Here is a 26,836-nt window from a genome sequence, read left to right on the forward strand (position 1 = left end):
ACGTCGGGTCGTCGTGCAGAGCCTGGAGGACCTCTGGTCGCAATGTCGAGGGCACCACGAGAAGAGAATCGGCTCGAAGCGGCGAGTTCTTCTGAAGGAGAACACCGTTGCGCAAGAAAAACGATGTCAGTCCCCGCGTGAATACCATCGGAACAACGGTGGTCGTGCCCTCGAGGTACTCCACAAGGCCCCTGAGCTCTGGTTCCGCTCGCTGTCGTTCGGCGAAATCGTCGGCACTTATGGTTCCCAAGAAGCAGTCATCCTCCTTGTCGTCCTGCGGCGGTGGGTCGACGGGGGCGCGCGATAGGCAGTCAGCGTCGGAGTGTTTTCATCCGGACTTGTAAACGACGGTTACGAATTCTTGAAGTCTTGAGCTCCACCGTGCGAGGCGACCTGAAGGGTCCTTCAAGTTAGCTAGCCAACACATGGCGTGGTGGTCGCTCACAACTTTGAATGGCCGGCCGTAGAGGTAGGGGCGAAACTTCGACGTAGCCCATATGATGGCCAGGCACTCCTTTTCTGTTGTGGAATAGTTGATTTCTGCCTTTCATAGCGAACGGCTAGCATAACTGACGACCCTTTCCAATCCTTCGGTCTTCTGCACAAGGACGGCGCCGAGTCCTACGCTGGTGGCGTCGGTGTGGACTTCCGTACCGGCGTATTCGTCGAAATACGCAAGTATTGGAGGCGTCTGCAGGCGTCGTTTTAATTCTTGAAATGCTTAAACTTGCGACGTTTCCCACCTGGATTCGACGTCGGCCTTCGTGAGGTGCGTCAGTGGCTCGGCGATGCGTGAAAATTCCTTGACGAAACGTCTGTAATAGGCGCACAAGCCGAGAAAACGGCGTACGGCCTTTTTGTCGGTGGGCGGTGGGAAGGCAGCGATGGCAGCTGTTTTACGCGGGTCCGGGCGAACACCATCCTTGCTGATCACGTGGCCCAAGAACAAGAGCTCTTCGTACGCGAAGCGGCACTTTTCAGGCTCCAAGGTGAGTCCGGAGGTCTTTATTGCTTGAAGCACAGCTTCAAGGCGCCGAAGGTGTTCGTCGAAGTTTGAGAAAAACACAACGACGTCGTCCAAGTACGCGAGGCACGTCTGCCACTTCAAGCCGGCCAGTACTGTATCCATAACACGTGGAAAAGTCGCAGGTGCCGAGCAAAGACCAAAGGGCATGACGTTGAACTTGAACAGGCCATCTGGTGTTATAAAGGCAGTCTTTTCTCGGTCCCTCTCGTCGACTTCTATTTGCCAGTAACCGGTCTTGACGTCCATCGACGAAAAGTTCTTTGCGTTGTGTAATCGATCCAGGGTGTCGTCTATCCGGGGAATGGGATACACGACCTCCTTCGTGACTTTGTTCAGGCGACGATCATCGACGCAAAAACGTAGAGTCCCATCCTTCTTCTTCACTAGCACTATGGGGGATGCCCACGGACTCTTCGACGGCTGGATGATGTCGCGTAGCATTTGGTCGACCTGTTTCTTCGCGGCCTCGCGTTCTCTCGTCGAAACTCTGTACGGGCTCTCACGGAGTGGTCTGGCACTTTCCTCTGTTATGATGCGATGTTTTGCCACGGGGGTCTGCCGAATTCTTGATGACGACGAAAAGCAGGCCTTGTATTGCAAGAGCAGGGTTTTGAGCTGTTCTTGGTTGTGCTTCGGAAGGCTGGTATTGACGTCGATAGCTGGCTGCGGCGCTTTATTCGTCGGAGTAGGCTCGGGAGAATCGGTGAGGCCGAAAGCATTGCTGGCTTCTACGATTTCTTCGATGTAGGCGACCGTCGTGCCTTTGCTCACGTGCTTGTACTCGTTGCTGAAGTTCGTGAGCATAACTGTTGCTTTCTTTGCCCGCAGCTCTGCTACTCCTCTTGCGACGCAAATCTTGCGGTTAATCAAGTGGTGCTGGTCGCCTTCAACAAAGCCTTCCAGGTCTGCTGATTTCTGAGTGCCGACAGAAATGATGACGCTGGAGCGAGGGGGAATGGTGACCTGGTCTTCCAGCACAGGCAAGGCGTGCTTTCTTGGCGGAGTGTGCGGCGGTAGTGGCTTTTCCGTGGACAGTGTTATTGACTTAGACCTCAGGTCGATGATTGCACCACGAAGGCCTAAGAAGTCCATACCAAGGATGACATCTCTCGAGCAACGCGGCAGGATTACGAAGTTCGCGGGATAAATACGGTTGTTAACGGTGAGTCTAGCTGTGCAGATTCCCTCCGGCGTTACGAGGTGACCTCCAGCTGTCCGGATTTCGGGGCCTTCCCAGGCTGTCCTAACTTTCTTCAGCCTCGTGGCAAACGGTCCACTGATGACAGAATAGTCGGCTCCGGTGTCGACGAGGGCTGTGACGCTGTGGCCGTCGATAAGGACGTCGAGGTCGGTAGTTCGTCGTCTTTCGTTGCAGTTAGGCCGTGGCGTCGGGTCACGGCTACGTCGGTTTGTTCCGGTGCTTCCACGTTGCGTCGTCAGGTCTATTTTGGTCCGCGAGGTTTCGTCGTCAGGGCACTGTCTAGTTCGCGGCCTGTCCTGAAGTTCTCGTCGTGGCGTCGTCGTCGGCGGCGAAGGATCTTCGGTATTTCGTCGTACAGCAACCGCACCTCCATCGGTTGCTGCCCTTGGTTTTCCGGATACGGGCTAGGTAACCGGCCCCGGTTTGAGCCAGTGTATGGTCGGCGTTGGGGAGAGGCGTAGCGGCCTGGCGACGGTGATCGGGATGGTCCACGGGGGTTCCACTGCGCTCCTGCCGGATAGTCGTCGATGTCACGTGGCCGTTCACCCCTCTGTGGACGCGGCGCGTCAATGGCGAATCTACGCAGTCCGATCTGTCGGTACTGCAGCGGCGGTAGGTGTGGCCGGCTTCTCCGCAGTGGTAGCAGAGTGGACGGTGGTCGGGGGCACGCCACACGTCGGTCTTCCTCGGAGCGTTGCGCTGGCCGAGAGTTGGGCGGTATGGCGTCGGTGGCCGCAGCGGCGGTGTCTGGCGGCGGAACTGCGGTGGTGCAGCGTCTTCCCGTGGGCGCCGAGGGGGAGCGCTACGACGCGCTGCAGCAGCGTAGCTCATAGCCTCCGGGTGAGGCTGCGGTGGTTCAGGAATGTCCAACGCTTGCTGGACTTCTTCACGAACAATGCCTGTGATCGAGTCCACTCGAGGCTGCGATTCCGAAAAACTCTTACGCAGCTCTTCACGCACGACCGCTCGGATGGTCTCGCGCAGGTCGTCGGTGCTGAGGGCTTGAACTTCGGCGTAGTCGGTTATTAGTGAGCGGCGGTTGTACTGTCTTGTCCGCATCTCAAGCGTCTTTTCTATTGTTGTGTCCTTTTAAGGAATTCAATGACACTTCAGGGCGGGTTGCGAACAAGGCCCGCAAACAGCTCTTGCTTGATTCCTCGCATTAGGAATCGGAGCTTCTTCTCCTCAGATATGGCAGGGTCGGCGTGTCAGAACAGGCGGGTCATTTCTTCTGTGTATATTTCGACGTTCTCGGCCCTTTCCTTACGCACGACACTTGCGAATGTTCCAAGGAATGCGGTGCGAAATAGGTCCCAGGTCGTCAAGGTGACCTCTCTGTTTTTGAACCAGGTCCTGGCGCTATCTTCAAGGGCGAAGTACACGTGGCGAAGTTCCTCGTCACAGTCCCAGCTGTTGAAGTGAGCAACTCGGTCGTATTTTTTCAACCAGCCTTCCGGGTCTTCACATGGTGATCCTCGGAAAGTCGGCGGCTCTCTGGGCTGATTCATGACGACACGTTGAGGTGACACAGCAGCCGTCATGGTGCCTGCCGTCTTCGTCGTCGTGGTCTTGTTCTTGTCGGGTAGTTATCCGAACTCGGGTTGTAGTCCTAGCTGCCTGCGGCTAGCTCGACAATCCGGGATGTCTTCCGGGTCTTCTTGTTGTACGAGGTCTTCGACGTCTTCACGCTGTGGGCTTGGTTCCCGGCTCTTCGTAGCTGTCCGGAACATCAAGGAAGCAGCACCTCCACCAGATGTCACGTGGTCGTGACGTCGTCGAAGGCAGCAGTCAGCACGTCCGAGATGAAACTCTTTATTTGGCCGAACTTGTGGCCGGGAAACTGAAAGTCAAACTACAGCAATACACTGATAGCGGCGAACAGAGCGTCGACTGTCGATCAACTGCTCATGGCTGGGATGCGCCGTCTTTTATACATCACGCATCGAATTTTCCAGTCTTGTCACTGGTTGTCGCGCAAGCACTGGAATAATCTAGACTATTCGCGTCCTGCGTTCAATCTGAACAAAATGATCTACTAGACTCGTGAAGCTTCTCGAACACTGCAGCGTGGCCAGCGTCGAGCGTTGATAACCGCCCTTGCTGGTCAAACCCGAATGCATCAAAAATAAAAAAAGAAGCGGGCGTGGCAATATACACGACCATGCTATTCTTTACCCTCCCTTTCATATGTTCTCTCCTGTTTACCCTTTACCACACCTTGCTACACTATACACGCATGGCTATGCTACACATGAGTGTGCCGTACATGGTTTCGCCTGCGTGGCGCCATACATACCCATGCTATGCTTGACACTCTCGCCTCCTCCCCACTTCCTCACCCTCACTTCCCTTCCCCGCACACTTGCTATACCTTACTATACATGGATGTGTTATACATGACTGTCTGCGTGGCGCCATACATGGCTATGCTTTGCTTTACCTTCTCCCTTCATCCTTTCCCGCTCACTCACTGTAATATTCTATACATGGTTATGACATACACGCCTATGCTTATACATGGTTTCGCATGCGTGACGCCAAGCTACATGAGACAACAGCATACTACCGCATATGACAGCCCGGGCCCCTAAAGCTCACTTGAGAGAGCGTATGCATGGGCATGTTGGTAATTCATGTTTCACTTTTCGAGCGCACAAAAGAACAGGGACGACCCGCATCGTTTTTCGTCCCTGTTCTTTTGTGCGCTAAAAAAGTGAAACTAAAGTTCACGTTTGCTTGTGAACCTTAGCTCGTCATTGTCTTCGGTAAAACACAGCTTAACGCTCTTCATAAGTTCATCAAACGGCGTGGAATAGTATAAGTACTGTATATTGTGAGCGCGAAAAGTGAATGACTCTTCGTACTCCTTCGATGTCATCATCACTTGTGCATTTTTGTCATCTGTATGTATTGATGCAAGCCATGAAACAGTCTTTAAACTACGCGCGCCCTCCGAGCGGACAACGCGCCAGTCGCCGCACGTGATGGGATCGCGTGAGATTGTGACCGGGAAAGAGAGGAAGAAGAAGTGAGGAGCCGCTCGATCAAGAGGGAGAACGCTTCTTGTTTTTGACAAGTTAGCCCTCAATAAATAGTTCTCACAAGACTACCTGAATTGTTCGTTACACTTCTGGTGGAGCTGCTGGGTATGATCTCAAGCTCTGTTCCAGTTAGAGACGGAAGCCCTGAGCCACCTCGACTGGGACCCAACGAGCTCACGCCTGTCCACCAGCGCACCAGCCGTCGTCTGCGTGGTGAGCCACCCGAATTTCCTCATTTGCGGGAGCCTGCTAGGGAACCACCGGCTGTCTGCGGCGGCAGTACCGAAATGACATCCCCAGTCGCCGCAACCCACGTCATCGTTGATCAGCCGCGGACGCCCGAGCCTTTCCACGGCGATACGTATGAAGACGCCGAGGATTGGCTTGAGGGATTTGAGCGCGTCGCCGACTGCAACGGATGGGCTGAAGACCGCAAGCTGCGCCGCGTTTATTTCGCGTTACAAGACAGTGCACGAACATCGTGTGAAAACCATGAAGGTGCTTTCCGGTCATGGAACGATTTTCGGCGGGAGCTGCTGGCCACGTTTCCGAGCACGGACCGCCGGGAAAGAGCTGATGCCGCTCTGCAAGCGAGAAGCCAGCGGAACAACGAACGTGTGGCAATGTACGTCGAAGATATGTCCCGTTTGTTTCGCCGCGCTGACCCGAGCATGAGCGAGGACAAGAAGCTTCGGCATCTGATGCGCGGTGTCAAGCAGGAGCTTTTTGCCGGTTTGGTGTGGAGCCCTCCACGCACCGTCGCGGAATTCCGCTGCGAGGCGACAACTATGGAAAAGACACTCCAACAGCGAGCAAGGCTCTATAACCGAGAAGTAAACGCCGCATCTGTGGAAGGGGTGCCCGCAGTATTCGAGAACAGCATCGATGTCTTGCGAGAACTCGTACGATCTGTAGTTCGAGAAGAGCTCCAGAGGCAGCAGCTAAACAGCAACCCAACTACAATCTCCTCGTTGGCAGAAGTGGTTCGCGAAGAAGTTAGGCAAGCACTCCGTGAGCAGCAGCCCCAAGCACAGCCTCAAGCGTCGTTACCGGTGTAGCCAGCGATCTCGTATGCCGAGGTACTCAGAGGAACACCTGGACGTACCTTCGTCACGGCAACTACACATCTACCCGAACCTCGGTTCACGCCGCCCCCACCTGAGATGAGAGTCCGGAAGGCTGACATATGGCGCACTCCCGATCGAATCCTGCTTTGCTATCACTGCGGAGAAGCTGGCCACCTGTACCGGATGTGCGAATACCGCCGAGCGGGACTTCGGGGTTTCTCCGTAAACGCTCCTTGCCCAAGAAACGGAGAACGCCCTTTTGCAACCCAGGAGTACTTGTCGACGCGTCAAAGCCTTCACACCTCACAACAGCATCAGCCTCGCTCAACAGCGCCACTGAGGTATAGATCACCAAGCCCGCGTCCATCTTCAAGTTCCCCAAGGGGACGTTCCCAAAGCCCGCTTCGGGAAAACTAAAATCGGCGGCCTGTGGAGGTAAGGCCGCTGCCGACACAACAGAACCTCCAGCGCTGATTTCCAGATATGACGACGGACACAAGCATGGGTGCAGAAACATTAACGTTGCTTCCGATTTGTGTGTGCTCATAGACGGCTGCGAAATTACTGCTTTAGTGGACACAGGTGCGGACAATTCAGTTACGAGTAAGCTTGCCAGAAAACTGAAAAAAAGTGCTGACTCCTTGGACAGGAGCGCAAGTGCGAACGGCAGGAGGACACCTGATCGACCCATCTGGCAGGTGCACTTCTAGAATTGAAATACGTGGCTTCACGTACGTCGCCAGCTTCATTGTCCTGTCGGAATGCTCAAGAGATTTAATTATTGCAATGGACTTTTTGCAAGCGAACGGTGCAGTTATAAATTTGCAGGAAGCGTCCGTGTCCTTCTCCACGAAGCGCGCCATTGCGGCATTCGAATGTGAAGAGCAATATGACGCGCTCCAGATTGTGGATGACGACTTAACGGTACTCCCAAGATCCAGTATAGCTGTCACCATAAGAAGCAACCTATTCGACGACTATGAAGGAATGGCGGACAGTAACACTGGGCTTCTCCTCGAAAAAGGGATCTGTATGGCACGAGGTCTTGTTCGGCTGCGTAATGGGTGCGCGAATGTCTTTTTGACTAATTTCAGAAACGAGGTGCAGCATATTGCGAAGCGAACCGTCATCGCCCGCCTGAACGATTACGTTTAGATTACAGATTTGGGCTCTTCTGATTGTTCACCTGTTATAATCCCTCTGGGATTGACAGTATGTATAAATAAATAAAATATGGCACCACTCAATTCTGACAACGTAAACTGCATACTCGTATCCATCAGCATCGACATACCCCTATCACCGGACCAGAAGCGGCAAATCGAGAGCCTTGTACGAGAATTCGCCTCCTGTTTCTCAACGTCATCAAAAGTCCAGAGGACATCTATCGCCAAATACCGCATCATAGTCGAGGACTCGGTGAGGCCTATTTGCCAGCACCCCTACCGAGTGTCACCAAAAGAGAGAGAGATCATCGGAAGCCATGTTGAAGAAATGCTTCGAGACGACGTCATACAACCGTCAGCCAGCCCGTGGGCGTCGCCTGTGGTGCTAGTAAAGAAGAAGGACAACTCTTTGCGCTTTTCCGTAGATTACAGAAAGTTGAACGTCGTCACGAAGCGCGATGTCTATCCGCTCCCAACGATCGATGACACTTCTGACATATTACGGGATGCGAAATTATTTTCCTCTGTGGACCCCAAGAGTGGATACTGGCAGATCGAGGTGGACGAAAGAGACCGCGAGAAAAGAGCGTTCGTCACTCCAGATGCGCTGTACGAGTTCAAGGTAGTCTCGTTCGGCCTGTGTTCCGCACCTGCCACGTTTCAGCGGATGATGGACACTGTACTATCCGGGTTAAAATGGCAGACCTGTCTCGTTTATCTCGACGACGTCGTAATATTTTCAACCACCTTCGATCAGCATGTGGAACGACTACGAACTGTTCTCAAGGCCATTATTTCAGCAGGGCTAACGATAAAACCACGAAAGTGCCATTTTGGTTTCCGCGAACTCCTTTCCTGAGCCATGTGGTTAGTTCTGAAGGCATCCGCCCTGACCCTGAGAAGACTGCAGCAGTAGGCAAGTTCCCAAGACCCACGAATAAAAAGGCTGTCAGGCGATTTTTAGGGCTTTGTGCCTATTACAGACGCTTCGTAAAAAATTTTTCCAAGATTGCCGAACCGCTGACACGTCTGACAAAAGAAGATGTGCCCTTCGTCTGGACGTGTGAGCAAGATGCTGCATTCCATGAACTACGACAGCGGCTTCAAAACGACCCGGTTCTTGCACACTTTGATGACGAAGCGGAGACAGACATACACACGGACGCAAGTAACTTAGGACTCGGTGCCGTCCTAGTTCAGTGGCAAAACGGGGTGGAGCGAGTGATTGCTTACGCTAGCCGCACTCTTTCGAAGGCGGAAACTAACTTTCGGCGACAGAAAAAGAATGTCTCGCGATGATTTGGGCCATAGGAAAATTCCGATTATACCCATACGGTAGACCATTTCGAGCAGTGAGCGACCATCACTCACTGTGCTGGCTCGCAAATCTCAAGGACCCGTCTGGGCGACTTGCAAGATGGAGCCTGAGGCTGCAGGAGTACGACATAACAGTGGTATACAAATCTTCCGCAAGCACAGTGACGCTGACTGCTTGTCACGAGCACCTGTCGGATCTGCGCCTGCGGAAGATGCAGATGACTGTCCGTTTCTTGGAGCTGTCACCACATCAGAAATGGCTCAACATCAGCAGTCTGGCGCCGATTTACTTCTGTTCATCAGGTATCTGCAAGGACGCCCTGTCCGTTTTCCACGAGTTTTCACACGGGGATTGTCATCGTATGTGATGAGAAATATCCTGTACAAGAGGAATTTTGAACACAGCACCGAGAAATTCCTACTTATCATCCCTTCGAACTTGCGATCCGAAATCTTGGAAGCCTGTCACGATGACCCCTCATCAGGACACCTCGGAGTGAGTCGAACATTCGCTCGCATTCGTGCCAAGTACTACTGGCCAAAATTACTGCATTCGGTACAGCATTATGTCAGAACTTGTCGGGATTGCCAACGACGCAAGATGCCTCCACTAAAACCGGCCGGCCTCCTTCACCCAATAGAAACTCCAGAGGCCCCGTTCGAACAAGTAGGAATGGATCTGCTTGGTCCATTTCCGACATCATCATTAGGAAAAAGATGGATTGTAGTAGCGACAGATTACTTAACCCGATATGCCGAGACAGCCTCTCTGATCAGGGAGAGAGCCATCGAAGTAGCAGAATTCTTCGTCACTTTCATATTACTGCGACGTGGTGCGCCTAAAGTTGTTATTACAGACCGAGGAACTGCATTTACAGCCGATTTGACGCAGTCCATAATGAAGCTTACCCACACCTGCCACAGGAAAACAAGTGCTTATCACCCGCAAACGAATGGGCTGACCGAGCGTCTCAACAGAACGCTGACCGATATGTTGTCAATTTACGTAGACTTGGAACACCGTACATGGGACAGGATACTACCGTATGCCACATTCGCTTATAATACCGCATTGCAGGAGACTACTCAAGTGACGCCCTTCCAGCTTGTTTATGGCCAAACACGCCTCTGGATGCAATGCTGCCCGTCAACGACAATGCTGAACACAAACCTGACATCAGCGATTTTACCCAGAGGGCTGAAGAAGCACGTCAGCTGGCACGACACCACATTCAACAACAGCAGCGCATCGATGCGGACCGATACAACTTGCGGCGAAGAGAAGTCGAGTATGCACCAGGTGACAGAGTATGGATATGGACTCCCGTACGAACCCCTGGCCTCTACGAAAAGCTTCTTCGTCGTTATTTCGGGCCTTACCGAGTGCTGCGCCGAATTAGCCCCTTGAACTACGAGGTTACGCCAGAAGGACAAGTGAGTTCATCAAGATGCCGATGTCGCACAGAAACTGTTCATGTGGTCAAAATGAAGCCATACTACGACCGGCAGTGAAGATTCTCTACATTGTGCCGAATACCACTATCACCAACGCAGATAACGGATAACACCGTGTCAACACCCTCGCCGCCATACGCATCGGGACGACGCGTTTGGAGGGGGAATAATGATGCAAGCCATGAAACAGTCTTTCAACTACGCGCGCCCTCCGAGCGGACAACGGCGCCAGTCGCCGCACGTGATCGGATCGCGTGAGATTGTGACCAGGAAAGAGAGGAAGAAGTGAGGAGCCGCTCGATCAAGAGGGAGAACGCTTCTTGTTTTTGACAAGTTAGCTTTCAATAAATAGCTCTCACAAGACTACCTGAATTGTTCGTTACAATATCATCATCAATGTGGTTCCGGCTTGAGCACGGCTGAATAAAGCGGTTCCTCATAAGTGGTGGACGGTGCTTTTCGATCTTCAAGTCCTCTCGCCCGTTCTCGCTGGAGCTTCGCTGGGGTCGTCGCGTATTGCCACCTGTAATGCCCGCTCAAGAAAATCCTGGCTCTTCCGACACCGCCGGCCCACTGCAGCCTCCACCGTCCGCAGTGCCCTAACCAACCGTCTGCGTGATCCACCTGTGTTCTCTGGTCTACGAGGGGATGATGTAGAAGACTGGATACAAAACTAACACCTCGACAGGTGGGATAACCGACAGAACTTCCGGAACGTCCCCTTCTACCTGTCTGATGTCGCGAAACCTGGTACTGGAACCATCAACCAGACCTTCCCGAATGAGACACGTTCGCGAAGCGCCTTCGTCAAATTTTCGGTGCCCCCACAGTTCGCGCTGAAGCAGCAAAGAAGAAGCTCGCTAAACGCATTCAGCTACCTGGTGAGTCATACACCTCGTACACTGAAGATGTTCTTGCATTGTGCAATCGTGTAAACGCCAACATGTCCCCGACCCACCAAATACGCCACATTAAAAAAGGCATAAACACCGCCGCCTTTAACGCACTCGCTACGCCAAATCCTGTCACCACTCGTTCAATTTTCTTGCTGGCGCATTTGTGGTTTATTACCAAGAAAAAAATACGTGGGTGCTCCTCAAAACAATAAAACAAATGCAGCAACGCATGCCCGTGAAAGTTGTGCAAAAGATGGTCGATCCCTCCTTCATAGGAATCGGAATAACACGAAAGTAAAGCGTGCCCTTACAGAAGTAACTGAATGTTTACAGAAGTAACTGAATTGATATAAGAGAGTTTGCACAATGTATATTGATGTCTGGCAGCTATAGCACCGCTGACCTTGTACTTAGCTGTAGGTGCACGTTAATGAATCCCAGGTGGTCGAAATTTCCGGAGCCCTCCACTACGGCGTCCCTCATAATCACATCGTGGAGTTGGAATGTTAAACTCCATATATTATTATTATAGCAGCGTTTAACGTGGATGCACCCACTTCGATGATTGGTGGTACATCTCCATCTCGACGGCTAACGTCCATGTTAAATGATTAAACAAACCCTTGTGGTAGCTGCAGCGGTTAACGGTGAAAGCGTAATCAGAGAACGAGGTGTGATAGCCAGAAGAGCGTCGCATATTGGACGCTGAACTTGGTCGCCATACCGCGGCATGTTAAAATGTGATTGAACACCACGGCCGGACTAGGGGGAAACGCAACGCGCGTCCTGCCGCGATTTTCTCGGGGCGAGCGCGTCCGAGGAGAACGCGGCGTTACAGCCAGGTGAGGCAGGCGCGCGTCGCAGAGCTATTTTTTCGTTTGGATTAGCGTGATGCTATGAGTGGGGCCGACACTTTTACGACGCTTGGTCTAAGATCGCCACCTCGCGGTGTGTTAAGGCAGTGACAAAATTGAACTTCTATTGAAAACGCGCCGAATGGGACGGACGTGTAACGCGTTGCAGGTGCTAATTGCGGAGGCCACAGTAATGACGAATTACTTTACCGCTCCCAGAGGGCAACACCACCCCGCCGACGGGGAGAGTGATATATATAAAAGGCGCGTTTGTAAAGCATCCAGAGTCTGTGGCCGTGGCGCAGTGGATAGCGTGCCCGGCATCTGTTGTTGCGGACCGAGCGGTCGTGGGTTCGATGCCCGTTGTGTGTAATTTTTTTCTACGTCATTTCCGTGACGGAAATACGTCACTGAAGTCTTGGTGGACCCCGGCATAAAACACTTTCGTGTTAAAAAAAACGAAGTCCACAAAATAACCAGGACGAGATACAATATTTTAATGTAGATTGTTTAGGCAAAATGTTCCTCTTTTTGCAGAAATGATGCGGCCAGGGAAAAGCAAGGATTGGAAAGTACACCTCGAATACGGGCAAAACATAAGTCACCGGAAACAGTGCGCAGTATGCTTACGCAAAACTTCACAAATGTACATTTAAATATGCAATCAATAAACGGAACTAAGCAATGATCACTATACATAATGCCCAACTGATATGTCCTTGGGCCAAGCTGCTGTCTCAGATGCACCATGTGAACAGAACTATAAATGAAGAGCGCAGAAATAACGAAAGAAACTATTTCAGAACTGTTTTAAAAGTGCGAACCACTATTGTGCACTCAATATAAAAGGAAGGTTGCCGCTTCTAGTTCAAAAAGCAATGAAGAACAAAAACGACAAATGAAAGTAACAAACAATGCTGCTAGTACGGCTTCGCAACAGTTGAATTTGTTTGGTAACGCCGCGTATGCCGACCTCTCAGTGAACAAGGTGAAGCTGTCGATTGGCTGGTAATGTCCACCTGATGCCCGTATTCTTATGTTGATATTAGGTCACAGTGTTAACTGCTAAAAGGTACAAAATCCTCACGGCTTTAAAAGGTGGTGAACAATAATATTGCGTCAGAATTACGGGCTCATTGACCTGAACTCTGGAAGAGCAGTGTCTTTTCCTTTCGTTTGCGCTGATTTTTGTCCTGCTCGGTATCAAATGACAAAGTTGACCCAGCGAGGAAGCTTAGCGAAACGGTCAATGACTTCCGACACGCTGATGCCGACATTTCTGTGGGCGTACAGAAGTGCCTGGCCAACCATGCGCTCAGACATCGTGGAGCGTAAGTAGTTCTTAAGTAACCTCACGCTTGAAAACGTTCTCTCTGCGTTGGCAATGGTCACTGGAAGGGTGACTAAAATCCGGAGTAGCTTGTACACATTCGCATAGAACCTGCTGTCGCAATGAGAGAGGGCATCGGTTCCAGTACCGGGGCGCTGGTCTGCTGCTTTGTTCGCCCACTTTGTCCACCATAGTCGCAGTTCTCCAAAACCAGCCCTCGTTTCGACGTCATGCGCAAAAACGGTCAGGAGATTTTCTGCTCCTTTCTCCCGGTCATCTTGTATTGGTGGTATTGCGGATGGTACAATTAATGAAAAGTCCTTTAGAAGTGCCCTGTGCTTTTCGAACCGTTGGTTTAACTGGTCTAGTACGTGGTCCATGAACGGAGTGAACTGGGTTCTGCGAAAATATTCTTCCGCGCTTTCGAATGCATTGCTCCCAAGGTTTTGCTTCCGGACACCGGCTCGACGGCTGGTGATCTCCACATTCAGTTTTTCTGCCAATGCCTGCACTTGTGCAAATATTTTTGAGAAAGAAATATTCGTGTTCCTGCGGTCACTTTCAACTGTCTGCTGTACCACTTCTATGTCGTCAATGGCAGCGCTCATGTCGATACTCCTCGTCTGCAGCTTCTTTGACAGTGGCAAAGTCAGTGCTAACACGTGCTCCATCACATGCAGGCTTACAAGGAACGCTGGTGAAAAGAGTGCCAACATTAGACTGTTTGCCTTCACTGGACTTTCGCCATTTCTAATAAACTTAATCTCCTCTAGTGCTGCGATCAACGGCTCAAAAAGGCTCACAAATGAAAGCACTGCATCGTGCTACTCGGCCCAGCGCGTTTCGCATAGTCCCAAAAGGCGCTGCCTTGTAGACTCAGGACAGCTCAAACTTATCATTTTTCGCAAAACATGTGAGCGGCTAGAAGATTTACCGAAAAATACTGACGTCGCCTTCAGAGTCCAAAAACAGTTTCGAATGTCTGGGATGGAGCATGCCGCGCACACAACTAGATTGAGGGAGTGACACGCGCAGTGAGTACATAGAGTGCGGCTGGATATTTCTCACGAACAGCAGCTTGAACACCATTCGTTTTGCCGGCCATCGAACTTGCACCATCGTAGCCTTGACCACGTAGCCTTGACAATGTTAATTCCCATTTCTATAAGGAGCCTTATGATGGTGTCCGCGAGGGCCCGGCCATTTGGTCGTGAATTGGCACAAAGCCTAAGAACACTTCTTCGATTCCGTTCGCATCTTTATTAAGGTACCTTGCTCAAACAGTAGGCTGCTCGATACCAGCAAGATCCGTCGTTTCATCAGCAAGTACGGGGAAGCAGCCTGCAGCGTTTACTTTTGCGACGAGGCTTTCCTTGATGATTGCAGCAGAGATTTCTATAATGTGGTTTTGTACATCTGGACTAAAATATGACGCCTTATTTGGGCAACTTTCCAAATGCTTTTTTTAGATCTGTGTCGCCGCAATCCGCGCGCATACGAAGCAGCGCTCTGAGGTTGCCTGTATTTCTAGAGGAGGCTGTGTTTGAATCCATGGGACCACTGTCTCTATGGCCACGGAGAGCCAGACCTTGCCGCCCGCAAAAGAGAATTGTCTCAACAATAGGCTGTAACTTCCTTCGGGTCTCTCTTATTTGAATTTGCCTGCCATGGTCCAGTTGATCAACAACACTGGGCACACATCCTGAGAAGGTTTGAAGAAAACTATCGGCTACCAGATGAGCGTCAGTGCGATATTTAGTGACTTCATGTGCACCGAAGACTTCGAGGGCGTGCTTCCACTTTTGAAATGGCTTGGATACGAGGGCCTTAGTGCGCGCATGTTGGCCCTTGCCAATCTCATTTCTGCTAAAAAGGACACACACTCGGCAAAACGCACCCTCTTGAAGCGCTGAGTAGCTAAGCCATCGGGACCTGTCCAGCCAAGCCACGTAAACCTTCGTTTCTGCTTAAAATCGTTCATAGACTAAACATATAGCATCGTGGAGGAATCCAAGGAGAAGCTAGCAGTTGATGTTTTGTGTCATCATCCACTTTTGAGCCATTTGTGTAGAGCCCGATATCAAACTTGCTTCTGCTAACATTTTGGGGGTCAGAAAAAAATAAATAATTAAATAAATGATAATCAGGCTGAAGCCCAATAAATCCCACCACCCGGGCGACGCCGCTGGTTGGTGGTGTATGAGAGCACGAAAAATTTCGGGGGGGGGGGGGGGCTGAAGCCCCATAAGCCCCCCCCCCCTGGCTACGCCCCTGCTCTATAGCTAATACAAAAAGTATCTTTTCTTTGTTTCTCTATTTCAGCGAGAGGTATCGGTAGTTTTCGACATTTTACGTGTAAAAGTTGATGATCGCTCAAAGCGTTCTCGCGTGAAAAATTGCGCGGCTGATGTCCGCAATTGCGCGGCTGATGTCCGAGTGTGTTCGTGACCCGCCAAAAAGGGGCGAAACTCTGCTCGGCCAAATTTTCGGATCCGTGCATGAACCTACTCCGGCATCAGTACAACAATGTAATTTTTTATGTTGTTGCTTTATACTACTAGCTACATGCCACCAAAAGTTTAGTTCATTTGGTGCCGTGGACCGAAGGGGAAATATTTTTGAATTCGGGCATGTGCGAGGGGCAGAACGCGACAAAAAGGTATTGAATTGCCTTAGAGAGTGTCTTGTTAAGTGAACCATTTATGTACGCTCATTATATATGATATCTTTTTTTAAGGATGGTGTGGACGTACAAGAGAATATTACATAGAGTTTCCTGGGAGGAAAACGATATGAAAAAAAGCCCTGAATGCTTTTCAGGAGTTTCGGAGCAGCACAGCGTAGGGTTCTGTGTGTATTCAATGCGTGGAGTGCAAAGACTGGGCGCATGAAGACTGAGTGGCGGCCCACGGAGTGAATTTGAAGTGCTTCTACTGCAAGAATTGAAAGGATAAACTTTTTTCACGCTGTCTAGTGTTGCCTCACGCAGCGTCTCGTTTGGCCCCGCAGGTTGGGGCAAAATGAGACATGTGGTGCATTTTTTTTAAATAATATTTTGAACCGTGAAGGTATGGCCATATTTATGTAGCACATACGGTGTACCCAAAAGAAAGTTCCTGTGATGACATTTTATGTTAACGAGTGAAATAAAAAAGATATTCACTATTTTCAAATTTTTGTCGCGTTTGCCCCGCCTTACCCTACGTCCCTGTTGTGCTGTCGCGCACGCTGCTGCACTGTCTTCTCCATGGTCGTTGCCTCTGACCTGAACTCTGCCACAGTGCGCGGCGGATTACGCACCAGGCCTGCAACAATCTCCTCTTTCACTCCACGCATTAAGTGCCGCGACTTCACCTCCTCGGGCATGTTCGGGTCGGCTCGGCGGAAGAGCGGCGACATGTCTTCAATGTACGTGGCCACGCTCTCGTTCCGTTGGTTCGCCGCCTGGAGAGCGGCCTCTGCCTTCACTCTGCGGTCCGTGTTCGGGTAGGTAGCAATTAGCTCTCGTCGTAAGTCGTCCCACGATAACAAGAACGCCTCGTGGTTTTCAAACCACGTGTGCAGAATCTTGCAGTGCCACGTCAACGTAACAAAGTTTCGGGCTTCGTCCCAAGCAATCAAACTGGCAACGCGCTCGAAGCCATCGAGGCAGTCCTCGGCGTCTTCGAAACTGTCGCCATGGAAGATCTCTGGTGTCCGGGGTGAATCCACGACGATGTTAGATGGAGATGGCGTCGATTGGGCGGCCTGTGCCTGTGGTCTCCACTGGCCTCGAAGAATCGAAGGGCGAAACTGGGGCTGCTCACCACGGAGGCGGCGACTCGTGCGTTGGTGGACAGGCGTTAATTCCGCTGGCTGCAATCTTCTTGTACTTGGGCTACCATTCCTTGCCTGTGGTGTGCTTGGAATCATACCCCGCACCTCCACCAGAATGTAACAAATATATACAGCCCCTGCTACTATAAAAATTATTTATTTAGGGCGAACCCGAGCCTGTAAACTCAAGAAATGAATCCTAGGCCAGAATGTTCCTTGCTAGCTGTTCCGAACTTCGTCGGTCTCTTCCCCACACCTGGAGACCTGTGCCGGTCCCGTGACGTAGCATGGTGCGCTTTGCTTGCCAGTTGTGTGGCGGCTTTTACAAATACAGTGTGCGACACTCGTCTTCTGCGGATGCCGAACAACTTGTGGCAATATTATTTTACGCCTTGTTAGTTTATCTTACACTGCTTTTGAGCCTTGTTAGCCTTGGTTTAGGCTTGTATTGACCACTGCATGGCCATGCGGCATGACACAGTGGATGGACGACAAGCCGGGCTCCTAAAGTGCTACGCAACGCACTTAAAACTCAGTGCGGCTAAGCAGCCCTGCAAGTGACTGGATGCGGCGAATAGTCAGGTGCTTTTCTCTACAACTATTACTCCAGAAGCAATGACGTTTTTATGTATTTTTGCTGAAAAGTCTAAGGCGAGCGATTTAGACTTCTTGGCGTTACAAGCTATCCTCTCAAGATTATGTCTTAACAAAAGGTACACAGCACGTATTTTAACTACCGATGGTTTCAGTTTTAGGATAGAAAATTGAGCGAGTTGGTACTGATTCATACTTAGGACTGTGCAGCGCTCACAAAAACGACAAGGAAGAGAAGAAGTACACAGTACACAGCGCTTTTCCTCTGTACTTCTTCTGTTCCTTGTCCTTTTTGTGAGGGCTGCACAGTCCTAAGTATGAAGGTTTCAGTTTTACCGTCTTAAATTTATTTTTTATTTCTGTCAACGCTTTTTTCGAGAACATACTGCCCGGCATCACCCTACCTTATGTGATCGCATGCATTCATTTTGTACCTCACAGGATAAACAATCTGGAAAAGATACGGCGTTAATGTTGTTTGTATGGCTACTATGTAAGATATGCGCCGCTGTGCAGAGAAAGAATGAGCGGGTAATGGAAAAGAAGCGCAAAAAAAGCGTCTAATCGTTGAGGTCTGGCATATCGATAGCTGTGGTAGCGCATGCATGAGCCCCAATTATAGCGGATTAACTTGCATCAAGAAGAAATTAAATGACTGAACAGTTATGTGCCACGTAGGCCACCACGCGTTCCGGATCGCCTCTTGCCTGGGCATGCACAGATAAGTTCTTGTGCCTACTTTCTTCTCCGCCACCGTGCGCCTTTTCACTTGTTAGTCGGCATTTCTTATGTCTTGACCCATATCGTGCATGCGTGCTTGCACGCCCAGTCTTTTAAAATGAAAACGTGCCAGCTAGCTCCGCTCTCTGTTAGTCTAAAATAAAAATTTGCCTTTATTTTTCTTTCATATTTTGTCTTAGCGAAAATAAGCTTATCAATCGAGCAAGCACCTCCAAAGATATATCATGCCCCTGTTTCATGTTTCACTGGATATACGCACCAAGGATCAGGAGCGACCAAAGCATCTTAAGAAAGTGCACAGTCTCCCTCTGTGAAGCACGTCAGAGCAGGTTTCTTCAGACGACTGCGGAATCGGGACGTGCGTCTCACTGTAGCTACTAACAAACTGTGCCCCGAGCTTTTACAAAGCTACGCGAAAGACAAAGACGCGTGCACTGAATAAACAGCTTAAAAGCGTATGTTTTCAATGTGCTCAAATCCCGAGCTCTTTGTTGTTGACCGCTTGTGTGAAGTTGCGGTGCAGGTTGCGAGAGCGTCACGCATTCTCCTATGGCTATTTGACACACCTGTGGTGGTAATCGTCACGTGACTTCTCGAAAGAGGAATCAAGCTTGGGCGTCTCAAAAGGTTCTTTCGCTAATTCACATCAACATTTCATATTCGGGACTCGTTTCGATTCACGACCTTTTGATGCGTGCAGCATCTCCTCGGCGGAGTCGAACTCTTATGCCTCCTCGTTTAATGAAAGGACCCGCTTTGACTTCACTTGTGCGTTCTGTATAAAGAGTCTTGTTACGGTGCATTCTGTGGAAAAATATATGATAGGGCGAACCCGTTGCGAGAGCGTCACGCATTGTGAGTTAGTTGTAGGTTGCAGTGACTGCCGGATGCCACTTGAACTTTAAACCGTTCCGGGCAGAGACTGAAAAATATAGAGGAGAGCATAATAAGACGCAGCCCTGAAGACACCATATAAAATGTTTTAATCTCCTTCACATTTTTTCCCCAAGAAAATATGCAGGCGCTGAACAACGAGCCATGCGCGGCGTGCCTCTTAATGGTATGAGCATTGAGAGGCAAACACGCTTGTTCCGTAGACGAGGCGTAGTCGATGACATCCAATGGACTGTGGCACCAATAAATTTAGCGTCGAAGTGGGGCCTAAGTGCCTCTTAACAACCCAACAGCGGCTTACTTCCCAGCTAGCACAAAAGAGATATAATCCGTCTTATTCAGGTACATATCGTCTAAACCGTCAGCACGCCAGATTAAAGAAGTCAACTTAAGGACGAATTTAATCAGGACAGAAAATCTAGCAATATGATTTAAAAGGGTCTGAGCTTGTTGGTAAGGCTTCATGGGTTCGAAACAGCGCGAAAAATACGCGGACACCGAAAGAAACGAACAGGGCCAGGCGCTGTCTGTTTCTTTCTGTGTCCTCGCATTTTTCGCGCTGTTTGAACCCATTTTAAAGACATGTACAAGCGCCTCCTTCTTTGTAATTTGTGTTGTTTACGAATATATTTCCCTAGGCGTCAACAATGCGGATTGAGCAAGTGAACTTCAATAAGGATATAAGCAGAACTTGAACTCACGCTATATGACGCATTTTTAAGACCCGTTTTCTCGCCAAGCAGCAGATCGCGCGTCATTTGGTCAGTGCATGCACGGGCATGCATGGACCTAATGACGTTTGCTGTCGGGCTAGTTGGTGCATAACTGAACTTGAAGGTAAACATTAGACAGAAGTCTGTCTGGTTGGGTAAGTAAACTGAGATAACTGATATTTATTCTCCAACCAAAGTTACGAAGACACGTAAAAACCCGACGTTTCGGAACCAGCTCGGTTCCTTCCTCAGGGGGGACTGCGGCGGCTTGGCAGCGGCCTCTTTAAGGCACTCTCGCGGCGGTTAACGACCCCACGCATTACCGAAGAGCGTAGCCCATGCGCATACACCGGGGGGAGAGTTCCGAGTGAACGGTTGATATTTTGAGTGGTCCTCTGTATATGCCACGACTCCAGTAGTAACCTCCTCCTCCACTTGGTTTCACTTTCGAGGATGGCGGTTCCGTTGAAGTCTATTCTGTGGTCAAACGTCTCTGCGTGCTCGGCGACGGCGCTGCGTTCTTTGTTGAGTTTACGGACGTCGTTGACGTGTTGCCTAATCCGTTCGGGGAAGTTTTTGGTCTCGCCGATGTATGACGAGGGGCAGTCGGCACACGGTATTTTGTAAACGACGCCGGGCGCCCTGTCCTTTGTTGGCCGGTCTTTCGGGCGGGGAAGGAAGCGGCCCAGCGTGCATGAAGGCACGTGCGCGATGTGCACGCCTTCTTTTCTAAAAATCCGAGCCAACGCCTCGCTGGCTCCCTGGACGTATGGGACCGACACGCGTTTTGGAGAGCTGTTCGTCAATGCTGGCTGGGAGTCGCGTAACCTCTTTTTCTCTGCGCGGCGGGCGACGGATCGAATGAAATTTCTGGGATAACCGTTTTTTCTGAGGTCCGCAATTACGCGGGCCTCTTCTTTCCGGCGTTCCGTGTCAGTGGAACATATCTTTTTGGCTCTCTGAAGTAATGTGGACACAACGGAGGCCTTGTGGGTGGAGGGATGGGACGAATCGTATTGAAGGTATCGGCCGGTGTGCGTCGTCTTCCTGTAAACGGAGAACTCCAAGTTACTGCCCCTTCTTGCCACCTGGACGTCGAGAAAGGGGAGGGTGCGGTCGCGTTCACACTCGACCGTGAACTGTATGGCTGGGTGAACGGAATTTAGGTGCAGTCTGAAGTTTTCAATTTCAGATGTCTTCACGACACAAAAGCAATCGTCCACGTAGCGAAGAAAGAGCTTGGGTCGCGGCGAGAAGGAGCCAAGTGCTTCCCTTTCTATATGTTCCATGGTCAGGTTTGCCATTGTGACGGAGATGGAGGCCCCCATTGCGGTTCCACTGTTTTGCCTGAAGATTGTTCCTTTGTAGGAAAAATACGTGCTGGACAGGCAGAATTCCAGTAGGCGGCAGAGTTCGTCAATAGTGAGTGGGGTCCTTTGACTCAAGCCATCGTCACCCTCAAGAGCAGCACGGGCACAGGATACAGATAAGGGTACCGGCACATTGGTGAACAAAGATACGACGTCGAACGAGACCAGGCTCTCGTCTTCGTCGATGCTCACCTCTGATGCTAGCTGCACGAAGTGGCTGGAGTCGCGGACATGAGTTGGGGTATTCCGGGTGAGAGGGGCGATGATTCGGTGCAGGAAGCTTGAAAGGGCTCGGCATGGAGAGGAAGTGAAGTCGACGATCGGTCGGAGGGGGGCGCCAGGCTTGTGAATTTTGGGTAGTCCGTAGAAACCCGGTGCGGAGCCGTTGCGGCAGATTAGACTTAGGTAGAGTGCTTTTAATTGTGGGTGGTGCTTGAAAATTTCGGAGAGTAGCTTGTTTAGCTGAGTCTGAGTTTGCTTCGTCGGATCCTTTTTTAGCTGCGTATATGCGTCACCCTCTAAAAGGGCCGAAATCTTCCGGTCATAGTCCCGGCTGTCCAACACCACCGTTGAGTTGCCCTTGTCAGCGGGGAGGATGACAATGCTCTGATCTTGCCGGAGTTCCCGAAGGGCTTTGCTCTCTTCTGCGGTCAAGTTCTTTTTCCCTTGTGACGGCAATTTCGAAAGGATTCCAATTGATTTTAGTCTAATTTCTTCTCTGGCGCTTGGCCTCACACTCTGGACGGCTTCCTCTACAGCCGCGACGACTTTCGATAAACGGGGCGTCGTTGACACGTTATACCCGTGTCCCTTTGCCAGAACAGAAGTTTCCTGATTAGTGAGTGGGCGGGATGACAAATTGGTGACAAACCTGGGATTTGGGTTGCCTTGGGGCGAACCCCGGTCCAGCAGGTGAGAAAGTTTCCTATCCTGCGCGGTCCGATGCCTGTCTGCAGACGACGCCGCCACGGAGTCCGCGAATGCGTCGATCGGAGGCATCAATCCAGGGATGCGGTGCTGAAGTTTTCGCTTGGCGAAGAACAGGTCTAATTCCTTTTTCCGTAGAGAGGCGTTGATTTCGTGCAGGCGGGCGTTGACCAGCCGTTGTTCTGCTCTCATGACGATTTCCATACCTTCGGGGGTCGAGACAGGGCGTTTGAGGCGCAGGCTTTGAGGGACGACTTTCTTATCTTTGCAGGTGCGATTGAAGTCCAGATGAGTTTTAAAGACTGATATTCCCTCCTTAATGCGTATGTAGCGCTTGACTAGCTGCATGGTATCGCGGCCGAAGTCCTGGCTGATTGAATTGAAGGTAAACATTAGACAGAAGTCTGTCTGGTTGGGTAAGTAAACTGAGATAACTGATATTTATTCTCCAACCAAAGTTACGAAGACACGTGTCATCCTCCCCGCTGACAAGGGCAACTCAACGGTGGTGTTGGACAGCCGGGACTATGACCGGAAGATTTCGGCCCTTTTAGAGGGTGACGCATATACGCAGCTAAAAAAGGATCCGACGAAGCAAACTCAGACTCAGCTAAACAAGCTACTCTCCGAAATTTTCAAGCACCACCCACAATTAAAAGCACTCTACCTAAGTCTAATCTGCCGCAACGGCTCCGCACCGGGTTTCTACGGACTACCCAAAATTCACAAGCCTGGCGCCCCCCTCCGACCGATCGTCGACTTCACTTCCTCTCCATGCCGAGCCCTTTCAAGCTTCCTGCACCGAATCATCGCCCCTCTCACCCGGAATACCCCAACTCATGTCCGCGACTCCAGCCACTTCGTGCAGCTAGCATCAGAGGTGAGCATCGACGAAGACGAGAGCCTGGTCTCGTTCGACGTCGTATCTTTGTTCACCAATGTGCCGGTACCCTTATCTGTATCCTGTGCCCGTGCTGCTCTTGAGGGTGACGATGGCTTGAGTCAAAGGACCCCACTCACTATTGACGAACTCTGCCGCCTACTGGAATTCTGCCTGTCCAGCACGTATTTTTCCTACAAAGGAACAATCTTCAGGCAAAACAGTGGAACCGCAATGGGGGCCTCCATCTCCGTCACAATGGCAAACCTGACCATGGAACATATAGAAAGGGAAGCACTTGGCTCCTTCTCGCCGCGACCCAAGCTCTTTCTTCGCTACGTGGACGATTGCTTTTGTGTCGTGAAGACATCTGAAATTGAAAACTTCAGACTGCACCTAAATTCCGTTCACCCAGCCATACAGTTCACGGTCGAGTGTGAACGCGACCGCACCCTCCCCTTTCTCGACGTCCAGGTGGCAAGAAGGGGCAGTAACTTGGAGTTCTCCGTTTACAGGAAGACGACGCACACCGGCCGATACCTTCAATACGATTCGTCCCATCCCTCCACCCACAAGGCCTCCGTTGTGTCCACATTATTTCAGAGAGCCAAAAAGATATGTTCCACTGACACGGAACGCCGGAAAGAAGAGGCCCGCGTAATTGCGGACCTCAGAAAAAAACGGTTATCCCAGAAATTTCATTCGATCCGTCGCCCGCCGCGCATAGAAAAAGAGGTTACGCGACTCCCAGCCAGCATTGACGAACAGCTCTCCAAAACGCGTGTCGGTCCCATACGTCCAGGGAGCCAGCGAGGCGTTGGCTCGGATTTTTAGAAAAGAAGGCGTGCACATCGCGCACGTGCCTTCATGCACGCTGGGCCGCTTCCTTCCCCGCCCGAAAGACCGGCCAACAAAGGACAGGGCGCCCGGCGTCGTTTACAAAATACCGTGTGCCGACTGCCCCTCGTCATACATCGGCGAGACCAAAAACTTCCCCGAACGGATTAGGCAACACGTCAACGACGTCCGTAAACTCAACAAAGAACGCAGCGCCGTCGCCGAGCACGCAGAGACGTTTGACCACAGAATAGACTTCAACGGAACCGCCATCCTCGAAAGTGAAACCAAGTGGAGGAGGAGGTTACTACTGGAGTCGTGGCATATACAGAGGACCACTCAAAATATCAACCGTTCACTCGGAACTCTCCCCCCGGTGTATGCGCATGGGCTACGCTCTTCGGTAATGCGTGGGGTCGTTAACCGCCGCGAGAGTGCCTTAAAGAGGCCGCTGCCAAGCCGCCGCAGTCCCCCCTGAGGAAGGAACCGAGCTGGTTCCGAAACGTCGGGTTTTTACGTGTCTTCGTAACTTTGGTTGGAGAATAAATATCACATAACTGAACTTCAATTGATGGCGCAAATGTTAAGACACGAGCGACGAAGACACGATGTCCGTGTCTTTCGTGTCTTCTTCGCTCCTGTCTTAACATTTGCGCCATGAATTGAAGTTCAGCTATGCATGGACCGCCGCGAACTGAAATTTGAACTGGAGACTGCGCACGCCATCTCTCCTTGCGATAAAGAAAGTAACGCGCAAATGGATAAAGGCGTGTGGCGTTCACATTGCATCAGCAATGATGGAGGCTTCCAAGTTCGTTAACCAGCAAGCTTTGCGTAAGTAACTGGCAGCGATAACCGTTTAACTTAATTCCTCGCGAGTGCTGATCTTGTATTCATCCGCGCGGCTGCTTCTGCTTCTGCAATGTCAGCTAAAACCATCGAATTTAGCATGCGCGGTCGCGCGTCGGTCATGTCCTCTTTTGCTTCATTTTGTGCTTGTGTCTTGATTCGTAGAGACCATGGACGCAGCTTTGAAGAAGCTGTACTTCGCTGCATGTGCAACTTATGGGCCCGAATGCAAGTGTGTTTCTGTGGAGCGGCTGCTACACTGACTGACGGTTAGGCCTACTCCCGTAAGATTCCCCGCGGAGAAATGCACACCTCGTCTTGCATGCGGAGTGCTCTCGCAACTTCCTTTCTTCTAGAGTATAGTTCTAGTACAGTGGGCTCGGGCTTGTATGTTCCCGGAAACCTTTCTTCTGGACTTCCTGACCTGCAGAATATAGTTGCCTCAACTTGCCAATCAAGATATTTGGGCTTCTGCATACGGAAAGGATTTCCACCTCGTGAAGTCACCTCCCTCTTCAGTTGTGTCCTGCCTTCGTGGGGACATGTCAAACGGGTGAGCAAGATTTTACGCTCTGAGTTAGGGCGGCAAATGAGGCTGTGTAATGAACTCTTGAAAAGCATTTGTTACCCCAACTTTCCTGAGTGGGTTGCGTTGAAGAAATTGAAGGAACACCGTAGGCTCATAAGTGCTGAAATTGAGGCTACATGGAAGTACATGCTTACGAGCCTGCTTAAATCTGTTCGCTTAAATGACAAGATAACCGTGCAGCCCGGGTCAGTGAAGGTCATGTGGGACAAGCCCCTACCTGAAGATGTCAACTGTCTTCTCAACAAAGGCCCTAAGTTTGGTATTGAGCCGGCCGTCTCCGCACATGAGTTACCAGCTCTAAACCGAAGAGTTGCAGGCAAAGCTTCGTTGGAGCAACGTGAGCGATGTTTACTGGGCGGTGTCGACTGTCTTCAGAGATGTGCTCCAAGACCAGGAACTGGACACCATGTGCGCGCTCTTAATCGTGTTGTGTCGTTTTTCACAGACAATGACTTACGGTTAATGCAGTCAGACAACGAGGGTGGTTTTGTGATTTTGCCTACATCTGTCTTTAATGAAAAAGCCTTGCAGGCTGTTAATAAGAATTTCAAGAGCGTTAAAGTGAGCCTGGCAAAAGTGAAGAACAATGTTAGCAAACTCTGTGAGGAAGTCGGCGCTGAACGTTTGGCTAAGCAGATTTCCAAGTCAAAAGCGGATAGCTTGATAGCTTTTTTCAGCGCGAAGACGCACAAGGTGGACATTCCTTTCCGAACGATAATTAGTGAGCGGGGTGCGTGGCAACAGCATGTCAGTAGTTTTCTGCAAAAGTCGCTCAAGTGCCTTTCCATCAATGACCCTTTTCTAATAAGAAATTCTGATGAAGTTGTAGAGTTCTTTCGCTGCAAAGTGTACACAGGGTATCTTTTTTCTGTCGATGTGACTGATCTTTTTTATTCAGTTCCACACCCTGAGCTTTTTGCTGCTGTTAAGCTATGTATTGAAAAAAGCGGTGAGGCTAATTTTGTTGCTTGTGCTGAAATGTCGGTAACTAATTTCATGTCTGTACTGGAAGCGTACCTCAAAAGTACTTTCGTTACTTTTGAAGCAAGCATTTATTTGCAAAAGAAAGGCATTTGCATCGGGTCAAGTGGAGCACCTATTTTATGTGACATCTTTTTATCCCTTATTGACCAGGCACTACAATGTGTTTCTAATTCATCACATCCTTTTTATCTTTTTAGATATGTTGACGATTTTTTATTTGTTTTAGACAAGACGTGCCCAGTGCCCTACCATGAAATGGTGGAATTCATTTTAAATGCCTTTAACACA

This window comes from Rhipicephalus sanguineus, chromosome 4 (assembly GCF_013339695.2).
Source record: "Rhipicephalus sanguineus isolate Rsan-2018 chromosome 4, BIME_Rsan_1.4, whole genome shotgun sequence".
NCBI lineage: Eukaryota > Metazoa > Arthropoda > Arachnida > Ixodida > Ixodidae > Rhipicephalus > Rhipicephalus sanguineus.